This window comes from Camelus dromedarius, chromosome 15, assembly GCF_036321535.1.
Source record: "Camelus dromedarius isolate mCamDro1 chromosome 15, mCamDro1.pat, whole genome shotgun sequence".
Classification (NCBI taxonomy): domain Eukaryota; kingdom Metazoa; phylum Chordata; class Mammalia; order Artiodactyla; family Camelidae; genus Camelus; species Camelus dromedarius.
In genome coordinates this window covers 18,591,472-18,598,228 of record NC_087450.1, presented here as the reverse complement: position 1 = coordinate 18,598,228, position 6,757 = coordinate 18,591,472, and the positions used below count along the sequence as shown (strand labels likewise).

The 6,757-nt window shown below is 32.0% G+C and overlaps 1 long non-coding RNA gene across 1 annotated transcript in view; it reads left to right on the top strand.

Moving 5' to 3' along the window:
- Nucleotides 1-6: 6 nt before the first annotated feature.
- Nucleotides 7-6,757, top strand: part of LOC135323059 (uncharacterized) — a 43,986-nt gene continuing 37,235 nt past the window's right edge. Inside the window, exon 1 of the long non-coding RNA XR_010384168.1 lies at nt 7-5,170. This is a non-coding gene — a long non-coding RNA (uncharacterized LOC135323059). The remainder of the gene's footprint in view (nt 5,171-6,757) is intronic.

Below are 6,757 nucleotides of genomic sequence, written 5' to 3'. Positions count from 1 at the left end.
AAATAGTACCCAGTTAAAAATTATAAAATTTTGGCTTGGTTTTATTTGATTCATATCTTAGTAGTTTTCCTTTAAGTTGGAACAAAAAAATGCCCATCTATTCAGAGTCCTTATGTGTATCTAAAAACAATATAACTCATGAAAATTTTCAGTGTTTACAAAACAAAGAAAATTGTCAACAGAATCCGTGGTGGTAGACTTACTAGAAAAAAAATTACAATCTATAATTCATGAAGATTGGCTTAAAACAAACTATCCCTGCCAACAGAAAATCTGACAATTATTCTGTTGTCTAATTTGGCTCAGTCTAAGTTGACCTTGTTTATTCATCTCAGTCTTTTAATTCTTCTTATCTTGGCATAAGAGGAGAACATATGGCATATGTCTAGGAAGTCCATTTCTGCATCTTAAACTGAAATAAATGTAGAATATACTGAGCATCTCCAATGTGTTCAGCTCTTATGGTAGCTTATACATATAAGATAGAACTGGTTAAGTTCATATTATCTGTAGTCATTAGACATTTTGTTTGCTGCCTATAAAACTAGAAACTAAGTAGAGACATCTTTTTCTAAGCCTTAGTATATAGCTAACACTGGCCAATTTTAAATATATTTCACAAGAAGACAGACAATCTTAAGCTCTTTTAAAACATAAAAATTAAAGGGTATCAGCAATTTGACAACCTAAACATGTTTACAGGTTTTCACTAAAACTCTCTCGACGTTTAATGAAATCTCTCTCTAAGTTTAAGAAAGCTGATCAAGATAATGTGAGAAAGATAACAGGAACTGAAGAACAAAAAGAATATTTCCATTTTCTCTCCAGCTTAATCTGGCCTCCAGTGAACTTTCTTATTTCACCAAGACAGATCATATCCTGAGTCATAAAACAAATCTTGAATTTAAAAGAACATACCAAGCATGTTCTCTAACTATAATGGAATTATACTAGGAATTAATAACAAAGATATACAGAAAAATCTACAAAAATTTAGAAATTAAAAACCACACTTCTATTAATCCATAGGTCAAAAATACAGTCTCAGGAAAATCAGAACATATTATAAATTGAAAAATAAATTATAATATATCAACATTTGTGGGATGCAGCTTAAATAGTGCTGAGTAGAGATTTTATTCCACTAAACGCTTACAAAGAAAAAAAGAAATGTCTCATTGAAGAGTCTAAGCTCCTACCTTGAGAAACTAGAAGAAAAAACATAAAAATAAACTCAAATCACACAAAAGAAAAGAATAAAAGAGCATACATCATTGAAATTGAAAACAGAAAAACAAGGAAATCAATTAAATCAAAAGCTTAAAAGTTGTTGTTTGAAAAGATCAATTTTGATAAAACTCTAGTCAGACTGACAAAGAAAAAAGACAGGATTTCAATGTCAGGAATGAAAGAGGATATTAAAATGTTAAATAGATAATTATTTTATTATTGTGAACTACTCTATGCATACAAATATGACAACATAGTTGGAATGGACTATTTGAAAACCACAAGCTATGAAGCTTGCTAAAAATGAAACAGATAATCTGAATACTCCTGTAAATATTCAAAAAACTGAATTTACAGTTGAAAAGCAAAACTCCAAAAAGGACATACCCAGGTCCAGATAGTCTCACTAGTAAACTTGACCAAACATTTAGAGGAAAATAAAATACCATCAAGGTGCTCAATCTTTATCACAAAATAAGGATCAAAAAGCATGTCCCATCTCATTTTCTAAAGCTCCCATTACCCAGAGTACAAAATATACAAACAAACAAATAGGAAACCAGTAAGACCAGTGGTATAATTTATGGTAAACTTAGACCAGTATCCCTCATAAATATAGAAGCAAAAATCCTCAACAAAAGCTTAAGAAATATAATACAGTCATATATTTTTTAAAAATAATACAACACAATCAAGTGCAGTTTATCTTGGGAATGCAAAGCTCATTCAATACTGAAAAATCAATCAATAAAATCGACTATATTGACAGTTTAAAGAAGAAAAATTAGTTGATCAGATCAACTGATGTAAAAGAGTATTTGACCAGATTTTATACCCATTTAGGATTTTTTTTAACTCAGAAAACTAGGAATAACAAGGAGCTTCCTCAATCTACACAGAGAAGCTATGGAGAAAAAAAAAAAAAGCTACAGCTAAATTGGTAGAGAAAGACTGTTTTCCTCCTACGACTGAGAACACATCTGGGCATACAGCAAAGATGTCCAGTCTCACCACGCTTATACAACACTGTGCTGAAAGTCTTAGCTAGTGTAATACGACAAAAAAGAAAAAAAAGAAAAGAAAAGAAAAAGAAAGAAAAAACATACAGCTTCGAAAAGTAAAGCCATCTTCCCTTTTTGTAGGCAACATAGAAAATCTGAAGGATATCTGCAAAAAAACTCCTACAACTAATAAGTAAGTTTAGCAAGGTCACAGAATATACAACCAACACATAAAAGTCAATTGTATTTCTATATACTAGTAATGTACATTTGGAAGTCAGAGTTTTTAAATTTACTATAGCTCCAAAATAAATGACATTACTCAGGTATAAAACTAACAAAACGTATACAGAATCTATGCCAATGACTATAAATACTGTTTAAAGTCATCAAAGAAGATCTAAATAAATGGATATACACACTAGGTTTATGGATTTGAAAACTCAACACAATAAAGATGTAGTTGTCTTCTGACTGATCTAAAGATGTAACACAATTCTAATCAAAAAACCCATAAAGTTTTTTTTTTGTAGACACAGACAAGCTGAATATAAAATTTATACAGAAAGACAAATAAACTAGAAAAAAATAATTTTAAAAGGTGAAGTAATGTTGAAGGAATCATGCAAGATCTTAAGTTTTTCTAAAGCAGGAGTCAGCAAACATTTTCTAAGAAGGGCCAATCAGTAAGTGTTTTAGGTTTTGAAGGTCATACAGTCCCCTGCCACAGCTACTGAAGTCTGAAATTGTAGTGAGACAGCAGCCACTGACAATATGTAAATGAATGGGTGCAGGTGTGTTCCAATAAAACTGTATTTATAAAACTAGGCCTGGACTGGATGTGGCCATAGACTGTGGTTTGCCATTTCCTGCTCTCAAGCTAAACTAATAAAGAAATTATGGTATTAGCAAAAGGACAGATACACAGATTAATGAAACAGAACTCAAAAGTAGACCCATACAAATATGCCCAACTGATTTTTAACAAAAGTACGAAGGCAATTCAGTGAACAAAGGACACTCTTCAACAAATGATAAACAACTGGACATCTATGTGTAAGAATCATTAGCCCCAAACCAAACCTCACACTTTACTCAACTCAAAATGGATCATATATCTAAATATAAAAAGTAAAACTATAAAGCATTTAGAAGAAACCATATGAGGAAATCTTCATGATCTGGGATTAGTCAAAGAATTCTCAGATCTGACACTGAAAGCACAATCCATAATTTTAAGAAATTAATAAGCTAGATTTCACCAACTTTTGCTCTTCAAAGGTCACTCTTAAGAGTATGAAAAAACAAGCTACATGCTACGAGAAAATATGTGCAAATCACATAACAGATGTTGAATTTATATCCAGAATATATTTTTTTAAACTGTCAAAACTCAACAATAAGAGAAGAACCCAATTAAAATGGGCAGAACACTTGAACAGATACTTTAATAAGGTGATATACAGATGGCAAATAAGCACATGGAAAAATATTCAACATCATTAGTCATGAGGAAAATGCAAAATTAAAACCATGATGAGATATCCCTGCACACTTATTAGAATATCTGTAATAAAAACATACGGACAATACTAAGCACTATGATGCAAAGTAACTCAGTATCTCATTCATTGCTGGTGAGAATACAGAAATGGAAGAGCCATCCTGGGAAACAGTTTAGCAGTTTCCTATAAAGAAAAAATATATTTAGCATGAGCCGGCAATCCTATTCTTGAGTATTTACCCTAGTGAAATGAAAACTTGTGTCACACAAAAACCTACAGATGAATGTTGATAACCATGGTACTTATAATTGCCAAAATCTGAGAAAACAAATATCCTTCAACAGGTGAATAAACAAACTGATACATCTATAAAACGGAATACAGCTTAGCAATAAAAAGTAACAAACTATTGATAAATGTAGCATCTGGATGAATATCAGGAGCAATATACTGAGTGACAGAAGCTAGCAACAGAAGTTTATATGTATGATTCCAATTATACAACATTTTTGAAGTCAAAACTATAGTTATGGTGAGAAATAACTGCCAGGAGTTACTGTTAGGGGAGGGTGTGATTATAAAGTATGAAGCAATTTTCTTGGCATGACAAAACTATTTTGTATTCTGTTTGTGGTGTGGTAGTAATAACATGAATCCATATAGCTGTTAAAATTCATAAACTCTACATCTTTAAGAGTCCATTTTAATATATAATAATCTAAGTAATCAAATTTTTAAAATAAAAAATCATAGTTTTAAAGAGTTACCTAAAACCTAAGACTTTAAACCTTAAAATATAATCTCAGCTTTGTTAAAAAAAAAAAAACATAATAGTAAGTATAGGAGCTAGCTATCCAGATAACTCTGGATATATGGATTATGTTAATGTTCTTTTTCTGTGTTTTTTTAGTTTTTCTACACTAATAATGGATTACTCTTTAAATTAGGAAATTAAAGTTTATTTAATAAAAAACATCTACATTCATTCTAATTTTGAAATACCCTAAGCATCACATTTAGAGTTCAGAGCATCACATTTTTTCCATGATTACTTTTTTGAAAATTGCATATGTGAAATATTTTATTTGTATATTAAAGTTGAATTTAATTGTTTTTTAAAATGTCCTGTAAAATATTTGATGGTGAGAAAGTTAAAGACAGTTTTCAACATTTTTACATTATGGAATTTAAGTGATTATATTGTTCAAAAGTTCCAAGGAAATTTGTTTTCCCAAGGAAATTTTTTAAAGCCTCGTAAGTTTGAAAGTATTCAGTACTTAAAATCTGTAACATATTTAACCCTATAATTTTCTTTTTCATCCTTTTTCCAATGAAAAAAACCTATATATAACAGACAAGTATCTGACAGAAGGAATGAACCTGAAAAAGGCAACTCTGCTGGATCTTTGATGGCTAAGATCTATAATGAAGAAGGTAATGTTATGCAAGGTATACAAAATATTCAAAGTATAAAGGAAAAACAATGTTATAGCCAGCAAGAGCTTGCAGTAAATGCATAAAAATAAGAAAATCTTGGGCATTTCCAGATGATGTGTTTTAAGACTGTTCTTGACAGGTGTAATGTAAAACACCAAGTCATCTGATTATAATAAAGGCTTACTTTTAATAAGCATACAAATAATTTGGGGATCTTGTTTAAATGTTGATTCTCAGTCAGTAGATCTGGGGTGGAACCCATGATTGTAAACTTCTAACAAGCTCTCAAGTGATGTATACGGTACTAGCTTAGAGATTATACACAATACGAAGCCAAGCTGTGAAGGTCATTGAGAAAAATGGCTGATTCTTGCCCAACTGAGTAACAAAGACATAAACATAGTAAGTACTACAACATAAGGCAGCCATGTGATATATCCCTAAAAGTTGTACCCAATAGAAAGCAAGATGAGGTAACAGCATTCACCTCCAGCCAAAATGTTCAGTGAGATTTCACAATGCAGAAGAAACTGCATACAGAATTATGGAAATAGAAAGCAGAGATAATAGATTACTGCATGTGAAGTTACAAAAAAATTAATATTTGAATGTTCTCATTATGTCCCCTTTTCACTGTCCCCTAAATATGAATCTAAGCTTGACCTACTCATTTTCTTACCTTTCTCTCTGAGAATGGGCCAATGCTGCTGAACTAAGATTCTGAAACGCAAAATTTGGAAGAAAGGAAGATACAGAGGACAAGAGAGGCATGTGGAGTTAAGAGGCTTGAAGTGAAGTTTTACTTCTGGAGATCCCAGGGAAGAAAACACATGAGAGCAACTTCAGCATCTGAAGGATGTGGATAAAATAGAAAAAGAATTTTTATGTATTGTACAGTGTCAGGGATACAGCAGTGAACTTTTTTTTTTTTTTTCATAAACTGAAGCGTATCAACTCTATGTCACAAAGCATATATAATATGTGGTCCCAACTCTGGCCTAATATAATGTCACTCTAATTCTTCAGTTGTTCTTGCCTATGAAATCAAAATTTCCATGGAATGATTCTCATAAAGGATGAGGAGTTGAATAAGCAATTTAAAGTGATTCTTTTGGCATTAATAGTTTAAAGATACATGATCCCCAGTAGAAAAATATGCTACTTTTGTCTCTAAGTTTGTTCTCCCTTGAATTTGAAGAAAAATGATTCATAGTTTTCAACAAGGCCAGCAATAAAGTTGAACTTAAAAGTTGATGGTTACTAGCAACATGGCAGAATAGGAGGTCCCCCCAACCCTCATTTCCTGCACAGACACACTGATTTGGCAACTATCCATGAACAAGTGACACTGTATGAGCTTCAAAATCCATGAAGAAGTTGCAACATCCCAGTAGAGCCCAAAACCAAGAAAAGACAGTTTAAGAAGTCACAACCACACTCTGGTGGCAGATCTGCTGAATATGGATCTGATGGCAACCCTATACCCCTGTGGACCTGGCCCCTGCCCCACTGAACTGTGGTCACACCACAAGTCTTGTCCACCTGCAGACCCAGCAGAAACCACACCTACCTATGACCCCTATT